At 38.8% G+C, this 13,127-nt stretch overlaps 1 protein-coding gene and 1 non-coding gene across 48 annotated transcripts in view; one reads left to right on the top strand and one right to left on the bottom strand.

Annotated features, from left to right (window-relative positions):
* BTRC (beta-transducin repeat containing E3 ubiquitin protein ligase) overlaps positions 1-13,127 on the bottom strand; it is a 205,379-nt gene that overhangs the window by 179,628 nt on the left and 12,624 nt on the right. The window lies entirely within an intron of this gene.
* LOC118146604 (small nucleolar RNA U13) lies at positions 10,979-11,077 on the top strand. Its single transcript, XR_004732454.1, has one exon. It is a non-coding gene; the product is annotated as a small nucleolar RNA U13 (small nucleolar RNA).

The following is a 13,127-nucleotide window of genomic DNA, read 5'->3' as shown; positions in this document are numbered from 1 at the left end:
ATAATCCCAGAACCAGCAGCATCACCTGGAAACTAGTTGAAAATGCAAATTCTCATGCCCCAACCCAGGTCTAAAGTACAGAAAACTTAGCCTGGGTGAAACCCCATCTCTACAAAAAATACAAAAACCAGCCAGTTGTGGTAGTGATGCACACCTGTAGTCCCAGCTACTACGGAGGCTAAGGTGGGAGGATGGTTTGAGCCTGAGAGGTCCAGGCTGCTGTGAGCTGTGATAGCACCATTGCACTCCAACCTGGAAGAAAGAGCAAGACCCTGTCTCAAAAAAAAAAAAAAAGAAAAGAAAAGAAAAGAAAGAAAGAAAGAAAAACTCCAGGGAAGGCCCAACAAGCCCTCTAGGCAATTCTGATGTACTTTTTGTTATAAAAAGCCCCTAAAAATGTAACCCAATTCTCTAAGCAGCTTTGATAGTGTTTTCAACTAAAGATAAAAGTTATCTTTATCTTTTTTACAATGTAAAAAGTACACTTTAATTCGTCTAAGTTCAAAAATGAAATAAAGATGACAAAGCCCATGCAATGTCCTTCCAAAATAGTAAACAGTCACCATTTCAAAATTGAGAAAGAAAAAAATTATTTAGAACCACCTAAAAATAAATAAGCTGATTTTACAACTACCACAGAAGAATCACCAATGGATGGTAAAACTTAGGTGAAACAATTTTGTGAAATAAGATATTTACACAGTCTCCAAGTTTGCTACTCTGAATACTTACGAATATACCTTTATAACAGACAAATCTAGTGAATACAACCTTACTAATCAAACAATCTAATAATGGAACAAACTGACATTATATACCTTCTGATGTAGTACACTAAGAAAAAAAAACAGCATGTATTATACTCCTGCCAAATGTTCTACCCTGATCTAGTCATGGAAAAAACAAGCAGACAAATCCAAATGAGGGACATTCTGTAAAACTACCTCACACTCTTCAAAAACGTCAATTTCATGAATAAAAGCCATTAGGGAACTACTGTAAATTAGAGGAATCTAAAGAGATATTATATATAACGTGATTGGGTCCTGTATTTTTTTTTTTTTTTTTTTAAAGAAACGTGCTCACACCTGTAATTCTAACACTTTGGGAGGCCAAGGCAGGCAGATTGCCTGAGGTCAGGAGTTCGAGACCAGACTCACCAGCATAGTGAAACCCCGTCTCTACTAAAAATACTAAAATTAGCTGGGTGTGGTGGCAGGCACCTGTAATCCCAGCTATTCAGGAAGCTGAGGCAGGAGAATCACTTGAACCCAGGAGGTAGAGGTTGTAGTGAGCCAAGATTGTGCCACTGCACTCCAGCCTGGACGACAGAGCAAGACTCCATCTCAAAAAAAAAAAAAAAAAGACATTCTTAGGACAACCAGAGGTTTTGAATATGAACTGTGTATTAAATAATAAATGGTTATCAGTGTTAAATTTCCTGAGTGGAATCTTGTATTGAGGTTAGGAATGAGGATGCTCTTGTTCTTAGAAAATATATGCAGAAGTAAAGGTGAAATATCATGACTGCAACTCTCAAATAATTTAGAAAGAAAATAAAGCTATATATTAGGAGAAGTCAAATGTGGCAAAATGTTAACATTTAGATGATTCAGGTGATGGGTATAAGAGTTATCATCGTGTGTTTCTCATAATTTTTCTGAAAGATTTGAAAAAAGAATGACACCATCCACAGCTCTCCTCAAAATTGTATTTCTCAAAAATAAGTCAAAAGATAACATCTCTCACCAAAAAAACTATAAAATACCTACTCTAAGGTGCATGTTAATTCTAAAGTCGGCATATAACTTATATTTATGGTACACTGTAATGTCAAAGTGCTTTTATGTGTATTTGCTTACTGGATCTTCAACCCAGTAGATAGAACAGTGACTATCAGTCTCATTTCAGAGAAGAAATTGAGGAACAGTTTTAAGATAGCACAATGATTAAGCACACTCACTCTGGAGCTAGAATGTCTGGGCTGGAATACCAGCTGTGCCATTTACAAACTTATCTTGAAAAAGTAAGTTAACCTCTCTGTGCCTTAGTTTCCACCTTGGTAAATCAGGATAATAATAAAACATACCCAATAAGATGAGAGGATCAAGTGAGTTAATATACGTAGTGTCTAGAATCCTGCATGATATATGCTGAGCTAAAAGTGTTGGCTGCATTATTATTGTTATTTTTATTATTATCACCATCCAAGAATAAGGTAAGAGAATAAGTAAAAATACAGTCATGAGCCCCCTAATGACATTTCAGTCAAATATGGTCAGATACTCAACAGTGGTCCCATAAAATTGTAACACTGTATTTTTATTGTACCCTTTGTATGTCTGGATATGTTTAGATACAAACACTTACCATTGTGTTACAATGGCTTACAGGATTCAGTGTACAGTAACAAACTGTACAGGTTTGCAGCCTACAAGTAACAGGTTATATCACATGGCAAAGGTGTATAGTAAGGTGTACCATCTAGGTTTGTCTAAGTACACTCTATGAGGTTCACACAGCAACATAATCACCTAACAATATATTTCTCATAATGTATCACAGTGTTATTAAGCCATGCATGACTGTAATTAAGATAGGACTTGAAACCAGGTCTTCTGACTCCAATTCCTGTGTAATTTTCACTATGCCAATATTGTTTCAATCACTTAGTGGACAAGGAAATGGAAAACTAAAAGCATCACTTTATACATATGTACATGACAGAGTGCATAAACGAGAAGGAAGTCTGCTAATTAAAAGAGCTTGTTAAATCTAATTCATCTTTAAGAGACATATGATCTGGATGCTTATAGTCTTTTATAATTTTAAAAATTATTTGTTCTTTTTATAATAATTTCATTTACTCCTCATAACAGCTCTTTGAGATACAAAAGCAGGTATTATTATCTTTGCTTTCTATATGAGCAAAGTGAGACTCAAAGAGGTTAAGCAACATGCCCAACATCTCATGACATCTAGAAAGCAGAACCAGAAAACCAGGTCTTGTTTTCACTACAGTACAATGGAAAATTTACCTACCAATATAAATTGATTACAAGGTATTTCAAAGAAGACATACTAACAAAACAGGTAGAACTCCCGTATTGTCAGTTATAAACAAAAGAAGTTGTAACTAGTCCATTCAGCAAACAGATGTCACTTTGCAGAGCTTTGATATTTTTCTTAAATACCTTTGAAAACAAGGATCAAAAAATATGAACTCTTATAAAAAGGCCTTTATTGTATTTTTATAGCTTATTACATACCTTGTAACAATCATTTTGTTAAATGTGAATGTCAGTTTTATTTTCGGTCCCTTTTTTCCTGGCTATTTACAAGCTTTGTAAGAATCATTCCTTAATTAAGTCTAAACATAGTTTTATATAAATGGATTCCTGGAAATAAAACGTTCAGACTTAAGAAATGATTGTTACAGAGACTGTAACAGGCTGTAAAAAAACGAGTACCACTTTAAACAAAGATTTCTCATTTTAATTAAAAAGATAATCATCAGAACATTCCTACACTTAACAGAACCATTTACAGAAGCTTCTTAGGGAAAAAAAAATGTAGTATATTATGCAGGCTCCCGTACTATAATTTATAACACATTTAAATCAAAGTCTCAGTTGATCCTTTACTATGAATTCTTATATACTGTACCTACATTTTAAAGACAAACTGAAAGAGAACAGGTCCTAATGAGATAAATCACATGTCTAATTCTTTTTAACATTAATGCTTTCAAAAGATTATATTTTCCCACAAGACATTAGTGAAATACATTAAGAAAACCTTTGTAACACGACCACATATAAACGTAAGGATTCTATGTAGTTTATTGATGAGGTGGGTATGTATCAGGTAAGGGGACCACATTCAGAAGACCACCATATAATCAAAGGTGGCACATACATACATAAAAAGAATTTCTACTTTCAAACTCTGATGTAAGTGGAAGCAATCCTTTCTGATTTTTCAAAATGTCATACATGCCGGTATATGATTACAGGTAAAATCTGATAAAGCAGGATTCTTTACAATTAATTCATTTGACCACTTTTTAAATTATTTGTTTTCAAAGCATGTGAAATTTATAGTTAGTCAACATTCCAAGAGAGGAAGAAAGAGATCTTATAAGTTTGTCATTATAATTAGGTGCAATTTAAGAACAGATACATCAATGTTCTTCTACTTAAGTCACCTTTTCTAAATTACACTGAACACTAAACATGAATCACTCCTTGACAGTCCATTTGTAATTTCAATATATTACTGACTACTACTTCAAAGCAAATGTTTTCCTACGGAAACAAGTTATAATTGAGGCTGGGCGAGGTGGCTCATGCCTGTAATCCTAGCACTTTGGGAGGTGAAGGTGGGTGAATCACTTGAGGTCGGGAATTTGAGACCAGCCTGGCCAACATGGTGAAACCCCGTCTCTACTAAAAATATAAAAATTAGCCGAGCTTGGTGGTACATTCCTGTAGTCTCAGCTACTTGGGAGGCTGAGGCAGGAGAATCACTTGATCCTAGAAGGTGGAGGTTGCAGTGCACCGAGATCATGCCACTGCACTCCACCTGGGTGACAAAGCAAGACTCCTTTTCAAAAAAAAAAAAGAAAGAAAGAAAAAGAAAAATTGGCCGGGTGCAGTGGCTCTGACTCACGCCTTTTATCCCAGCACTCTGGGAGGCCGAGATGGGCGGATCACAAGGTCAGGAGCTTGAGACCAGCCTGGCCAATATGGTGAAACCCTGTCTCTACAAAAGATACAAAAATTAGCCGGGCATAGTGGCACACACCTGTAATCCCAGTTACTCAGGACGTTGAGGCAGGAGAATCACTTGAACCCAGGAGGCAGAGATTGCAGTTGAGCCAAGATCATACCACCACACTCCAGCCTGGGCAACAGAGTGAGACTCTGTCTTAAAAAAAAACAAAATCATAACTGGGAGGCTATTTCCTAACTGAGAACTTGGTAGCAAATAAAGTACTGACATGACTAACACCACCAAAACAAAGATTCAATAACTGTAAAACTCACAATCATTAAAAAGAAGGAAATTACGTTCCAGCTTCATAAAATGGGAGTAACATACCAATGATCAGCAAGTATGCATTCCAAATGTGAAAAACATAACTCTTCCATATTCACTCATTAAGCAAATTTAACCTCAAGCTAATAACCAACTTAAAAAAACACTAAACATTTAATTAGCAATCATTTAGTTTGCTTCTTATAACATAGATTGTTGCTTGGATGATTTACAAAGGGAGAAGAGATAGATGGGACCAAATTAATGTATTACTCAAGAGAAAGCCTTTCTTGCCTTCATCTAAATTATTTCCCTGAATAAGAGTTACTAAAATCATACCATTGATCTATGCTACCAGGAAAATGAAATTAGTAAATGTAGATCATGATCTTGTTCATGATCTTGATCACAGTGTCCATGAGTGTTTCTCACTTATTTCTCCTTTACTTAAATATATATATGCATATAAAAAAATCTGGTCATCCTATCTCCTCAGTTTGTTTGTTTGTTTGTGAGATGGTGTCTCACTTTGTTGTCCAGGCTGGAGTGCAGTGGCACAATCCTGGCTCACTGCAACCTCTGCCATCGGGGTCAAGCGATTCTCCTGCCTCGGCCTCCTGAGTAGCTGGGATTACAGGTGCCAGCCACTAGGCCGGCTAATTTTTGTATTTTTAGTAGAGGGTTTCTCCATGTTGGCCAGGCTGTTCTCAAACTCCTGATCTCAGGTGATCCACCTGCCTCGACCTCCCAAAATGCTGGAATTACAGGCATGAGCCACCACGCCCAGCCTCTCCTCAGTTTATTAAAGGCCACAAGTGTTCTACATAATATCAAAGGCCACCAGAAAAAAAAAAAAGCTCTGATGTCACTCTCTTATTCACACTGTCATATGGCTTAATTAAAACTCTGCAGATAGGTTTCAGAGTACCCAAACTTCATTGAAAAACCATGAATATTCAATAGTACAACTCCTTTCTAAAAATATTCATGAAGTCTTTCACAGAATGTTAAAGTCAGGCACAACAAATATTTTTTCTGATGACCATGTATTATCTTTTGTTTTGGATCCTCCATTGATAAAGGCATAAAGAACCAAGGAATGCATTAGGGAAATGCAAATTAAAACCACAGTAGGGTATCACTATACACTTATTAAAATGGCTAAAATTAAAAATACTGACAATCCCAAATGCTGACACAGATGCAGATCAACTAGAACTTTCACACATTGCTTGTGGGAATGCAAACTGGTACAATCCCTCTGGAAAATAGTTTAGCAACTTCTAATAAGGTTAAACGTACATTTATCATGCAATTCTCCTCATGGATATTTACCTTAAAGAAATGAAAATGTTCACACAAAATCTATACACAAGTGTTTACTTATAGTAGCTTTAGTTATAATCACCAAAACCAGAAACAAACCAAATGTCCTTCAGCAGTGAATAAACCAAGTCTGGTATATTACACAATGAAATACTACTCAACAATAGTAAGACACGAACTCCCTAGACATGCAACAAAATGGATTAATCTAGCTCAAAGGTTATATGCTGAATGGAAGAGGTCAGTAGCAAAAGGTTTCATATTGCACAGTTCCATTTATTTGACATTCTCAAAAACATGAAGTGAGGAAGTGAGGGTCAGAGGAGGAGAAACAGTATAAGAGTTTTTTGTGGTGGAGTAATAGAATTGCTCTTATCCTGATTGTGGTTTACATGAATCTACACATATTAGAATTCCTAGAACTGTATACACTAAGAAAAGTCCATTTTACTGTACATTCATTAAAAAAACTGGAATAGAAAATTTGCACATAGCAGGCATAAATGAATATATAAAGAGTAAAATGAGGCCTGGTACGGTGGCTCACACCTGTAATCCCAATACTTTGGGAGGCCAAGGCGGGTGAATCACAAGGTCAGGAGTTCGAGACCAGCCTGACCAATATGATGAAACCATGTCTCTGCTAAAAATCCAAAAAAAAAAAAACTAGCTGGGCATGGTGGTGCACGCCTGTAGTCCTAGCTACTTAGCAGGCTGAGGCAGGAGAATTGCTTAAACCCAGGAGGTGGAGGTTGCAGTGAGCTGAGATTGCACCACCACATTCCAGCCTGGGCAGTAGAAGGAGACTTGGTCTCAACAACAACAAAAAGTGAAATGAAATGAGAATTCAATGCCTATTCAATAAACTTTGGGAGTCTACATGAATTAGTTTGTGTTAGAATGTTGTTGTAAAAGCACCACCACCTTACATGTATGACCTATAAAGCACCTTTACATTTACCGTATTTAATTGTACTGAATTACATCTCCTACCTCTATCTAGGTAAAGATGCTGTGGCTGATGATGATTATGAGATGAGGGACCAGTCACAGCTTCTTTAAAATAAATGAAGATGATACACATAGTTCATAGTACTGTTCATAGTACTAGGAAGTACTACCAGTTTTATTGTGATGTGATTTTAATGTAGTACCTGAGTGGCTACTGTCCTTCACTAGGTATACCTCTTCTAAGTGTCATATCTTGCTTATTTTCCTCCTCACATAGTTCACCATTTCTCTAGCTGCAAACAGCCTGCAGAAGTAAATTTTCTGAAACCAACTTATTACCAACTAGTTAAAATTCCGAGAGTCGAAGCCTCAGCCATATCTGTCTCATTCTGCCACCACTTGTCGTTGAGATGGAGTCTTGCTCTGTTGCACAGGCTGAAGTGCAGTGTGGCACAATCTCAGCTCTCTGAAACCTCTGTCTCATGGTTTCAAGCAATTTTCTGGCCTCAGCCTCCCAAATAGCTGAGATTACCAGGCGTGGGCCATCATGCACAGCTAAATTTTGTATTTTTAGTAGAGACGGGGTTTCACAATGTTGGCCAAGCTGGTCTCGAACTCCTGACCTCAGATGATCCACCCGCCTCAGCCTCCCAAAGTGCTGGGATTACAGGTGTGAGCCACCGTGCCTGGCCTGTCAGCACTTTTGATTCCAGTTAATGCAGCTCCTTCCCCAAGTACAAGGCCTCACCTTTCACTCTGGTTCTAGCCACATTTCCCACACTTCCCCTGTGTTGATACACTGGCCAGCACGCAGTGAACTAGATGTTTCGTCAAAGCATTATCCGGAGAAATACCAACATCAGAAACATCTGATATGCTTGTTAAACATGCCAATTTTTTAGGTGTACCAAGTAAACAGGAAGAGGAGGGAAAAATAACTAAGAATCTGTACTACATTTTAACATGCATTTCAAATGATTCTTTTTTTTTTTTTTTAGACGGAGTTTCGCTCTTGTTACCCAGGCTGGAGTGCAATGGCGCGATCTCGGCTCACCGCAACCTCCGCCTCCTGGGTTCAGGCAATTCTCCTACCTCAGCCTCCCGAGTAACTGGGATTACAGGCACACGCCACCATGCCCAGCTAATTTTTTGTATTTTTAGTAGAGACGGGGTTTCACCATGTTGACCAGAATGGTCTTGATCTCTTGACCTCGTGATCCACCCGCCTCGGCCTCCCAAAGTCCAAATAATTCTTATACAGAATAAAGTGTAGAACTATTGCAAGAGGCACTAATTAGTACAGGCTGAATGAACTAATGAATTGAATGAATCAATTATTTAGTTCCTTGCTAGGTTTCCCAGTTCCACTTTTGAGTTCAAGCATGAAGCAATGCTTTGCCACCTGTTTCTAGTATTCACTGATGCTTTCTGCCTGTTGATCTCCCCAGAATATCTGCCCCAGACTCCCTGCCATTATTCTCCAGCTGAAAGTATATCCTAGTATATCAGTCCGTTTTTGCACTGCTATAAAGAAATTCCTGAGACCGGGTAATTTATCAGAAAAGAGGTTTAACTGGCTCCCAGTTCTGCAGGCTGTACAAGAAGCATAGTGGATTCTGCTTCTGGTTGTTTCTGCTTCTGGGAAGGCCTCAGGAAATTTAAAATCATGGCAGAAGGCACAGGGAAAGGAGGTACATCTTACATGGCCGAAGCAGGAAGAAGAGGGGGCAGAGAAGGTGCCGCACACTTTAAAGCAACCAGATCTTGTGAGAACTCTATCACACAAGAACAGCACCAAAGTCGGAAATCCACCCCCAAGATCCAAACACCTCCCACCAGGCCCCCACCTCCAAAATTGGGGATTACAATTAGACATGAGATTAGGGTGTGTACAGAGCCAAACCACATAATCTTCCCTTGCTAAATTCCCCTAAGTCCATACACCTGGTTCAGTTGCCAACAGATACCATGTTCCATCTGCCTAGCTCAATTTCTTTTCAACTCTTAGCCACCCCGCAGCACCTAGCCTCTATAGCTTTGTGCCTCCTTATCTGTAAGATTTTGATAAAACTGTGTCCCTAATAGAGAGTGGTTATAAAACTACCCAAACCCAAATCCTGATATTTCTCTCACGTAAGAATTTGAGTACAGCTAGTCCAGAGAACTCCAGTTCAGCCTACTTTTTACGCAGATAAACTTTTCTTAACTTCTTCTTATGGATACTTTTAAATATAGAAAAAAGTACAGAATAATATATAATAAATCCCCATCTAACCATCGTGCAGCTTTCCACCTTCCAAATCTCATACATTCTATCACTTTGCCCATCTTTATTTATGCAAATATATTTTAAATGTAAAGTCTCCTTAATATAGTTAGAGACTATCCCACTATCTTCACCCACCAAATACTCATTTTCCCTTATCTACCTACTGCTTTGGTAACCCTCTAATTGCCTTGAACATGACTGATGCCAGCTCTATTTTGCCCTTTTTCTTCATTTTACTCATTCTGTCTCCAGAATATCCTTGAATGTCTTTCCTCCTTTTCCATACCTACTGTCCTAGCTCAAGCCCAGTCTCTTGCCTAGATTATTACATACTTTAAAAGGTCTCTCTGCCTCTCTGTTCCCCTTCCCTAGTCCAATCTACTCTAAGTTAAAGCACTAAAGTGCTCTTTAATCTTTTTGTTATTGCCCTTAGTGGAAATCAGATTCAAATGTAAGTTACACATCTTTCAGAAAAAAGTATAAAAAGTGTTTATAGCTTGAAAAGGGCCACAGACCTCAGATTTAAAACCTCTGCACTATCAGCAACAAAGAGGATTAATTTTTTAAAATAACACCTAAAAACATCTAATTCCTAGGAATAATTTAACAAAAAATATATAAAGACCTCTATACAGAGAAATTCAAGACCTAAATAAATGAAAAGATACATCATTTTCATGGACTATGAAATTCAATAGGGTTAAGATCTCAGCTCTCCCAAAACTTACATATAGATTCAATGCAATTCCAATAAAAATCATAGAAGTATGTTTTGTGGAAACAGACTAGCTTTTTTTTTTTTTTTTTTTGAGACAGAGTCTCACTCTGTTGCCCAGACTGGAGCACAGTGGCACAAACTCCACACACTGCAACCTCTCCCTCCCAGGTTCAAGCCATTCTCCTGTAGTCTCCCAAGTGGTTGGGATTACAGGTATCCACCACCGAGGCCAGCTAATTTTTGTATTTTTAGTAAAGACAAGGTTTCACCATTTTGGCCAGGCTGGTCTCAAACTCCTGACCTCAGGTGATCCATTCACCTCGGCCTTCCAAAGTGTTGGGATCAAGCCCGGCCTAGCTAATTTCTAATGAACAGCATGAAAATGCAAAAGGCCAAGATAATCAATGCAATCTTATGGGAGGGGGAAGCTGAGAGGCATATATTATCAGATATCAAGAATTGTTATTTTATTAAATTATAGCAATTAAGACAGTGTGGTATTGGCACAAGAACAGACCAAAGGAGCAACTAAGAGAATCCCAAAAGCAGGCCCACACATATATACGCATACTTATATGACAAAAGTGACCCTGCAATGCAACAGAAGAATAATCTTTTCAATAAATAGTGCTGAATAAGTTGCATATAGAAAGAAAAGGAAAAAAAGAATTCGGATCCTTTTGTAGTTTGCAAACATGATGAGGTTTTCATCCTCATGTGTGAGGTGTGCCTCCCCTCAAACCTAGTTACATAGACACATCACCTGTCTGACATGGAGAGGAAAAAAAAAAAAAAAGAATGCTGACCTCTACCTCATAACTTATGCAAAAATTAATTCCAGATGGATTGCAGAGTTAAATGCAAATGGTAAAAAAAATTTCTCACGGACGTGAAGAGATATTTATAACATATGCAAATAGTAGCATTATTCACAAAGGTCAAAAGGTAGAAGCTTGCCAAGTGTCCACTGACAAATAAAATGTGGTACAATTAAATGTTATTCGTCCTTGAAAAAGGAAGAACAGTGGCCAGGCGCAGTGGCTCACGCCTGTAATCCCAGCACTTTGGGAGGCTGAGGTGGGCAGATCACAAGGTCAAGAGATTTGAGACCATCCCGACCAACAAAGATTAGCTGGGCGTTGTGGTGGGTGTCTGCAGTTCCAGCTACTCAGGAGGCTGAGGTGGGAGAAATCACTTTAGCCCCAGAGGCAGAGGTTGTGGTGGGCTGGGATTGTGCCACTGCACTCCAGCCTGAGACTTTGTCTAAAAAGAAAAAAAATAAAGAAGAACATGCTATAACATAGATGAAATTTGAGGACATTAAGTAAAATAAGCTAGTCACAAAAAAGAAAATACTGTATGATTCTACTTATATGAGATATCTAGGAGTCAAATTCATAGGGGGAAAAAAAAATAGAAGGCCAGGCACAGTGGCTCATGCCTGTAATCCCAGCACTTCGGGAGGCTGAGGCAGGTGGATCACCTAAGGAGTTACAGACCAGCCTGGCCAATGTGGTGAAGTTTGTCTCTACTAAAAATACAAAAATTAGCTGGGCATAGTGGTACACACCCGTAGTTCCAGCTTCTCAGGAAGCTGAAGCAGGAGAATTGCTTGAACGCAGGAGGTGGAGGTTGCAGTGAGCTGAGATCACCCCACTGCACTCCAGTCAGGGCAATAGAGCAAGACTCTGTCTTGGGTGGTGGGGGGAACCCCAAACAAACAAACAAAAAGAAAATAGTGGTTGCTAGTAGCTGAGATAAGGGAGAAATGGAGAGTTGTCTAACGGGTATAGAGTTTCAGTTTTGCAAGATGAAAAAGTTCTAGAGATTATACATGCACAACAGTGTGAATATACCTAACACTACTGCACTGTACACTTTAAATAGTTAAAAGAGAATTTTATGTTACATGTATAAAAAATTTTTAAATAAAGCTTATTGTGTATGTGTGTATATATGTGTGTGTGTATATGTATACAAATAAAATCAACATCTTAGCCTAATGAAGTGGTGCACATCTGTAACCTCAGCACCCCAGCCCTTTGGGAGACAGAGGTGGGTAGATCACCTGAGCCCAGACTAGCCTGGACAACATGGAGAAACCTCATCTTCACTAAAAATGCAAAAAAAATTAGCCAGTGTTTGGTGGCATACACCTGTAGTCCCAGCTACTGGGGAGGCTGAGGTGGGAGGATCGCTTGAGCCCAGGAAGTCGAGGCTGCAGTAAGCCTCAAGGGGAGAAAGGGGAAGAAGATGAAAGGGGAGGGAGAGGGAAAGGAGGAGGAGGGAGGGAAGAAGGGAGGGAGGAAGGAAGGATGGACGGACCTGTATGATCTTGGGACAAGCAAAAAGAAAAAGTGCTAACCATAAAAAAAAAAATGAAACTCTTGACTATATTTGACTACGATAAACAAAATTGAAACTCTTGACTACATCTTGACTCCAACAAACTTCTATTCATTTTGTCAGGGCCAGGCAAAATAGGCATCTGCAGGAACAGCAGAGGTCTTAGTACAGGATGACAGAGTATCACCAGGATAAAGAAGGGGTGAGCATGGTGGCTCACACCTGTAATCTTAGTGCTTTGGAAGGCCGAGGTGAGTGGATCACCTGAGTCCAGAAGTTAGAGACCAGCCAAGGCAACATGGCAAAACCCTGTCTCTATCTACAAAAAAGTTAGCTAGGCATGGTGGCAAGTACCTGTAGTCCCAGATGCTCAGGAAGCTGAGGCAGGAGGATCACCTGAGCCCAGGCGGTTAAGCAAGGCTGCTGTGAGCTGTGATTGTGCCACTGCACTCCAGCCTGGGCAAAAGAGTGAGACCC

Source organism: Callithrix jacchus, chromosome 12 (genome assembly GCF_049354715.1).
Source record: "Callithrix jacchus isolate 240 chromosome 12, calJac240_pri, whole genome shotgun sequence".
Lineage (NCBI taxonomy): Eukaryota > Metazoa > Chordata > Mammalia > Primates > Cebidae > Callithrix > Callithrix jacchus.
The sequence above is the reverse complement of the archived record's forward strand: the minus strand, read 5'-3'. Positions and strand labels throughout refer to the sequence as shown.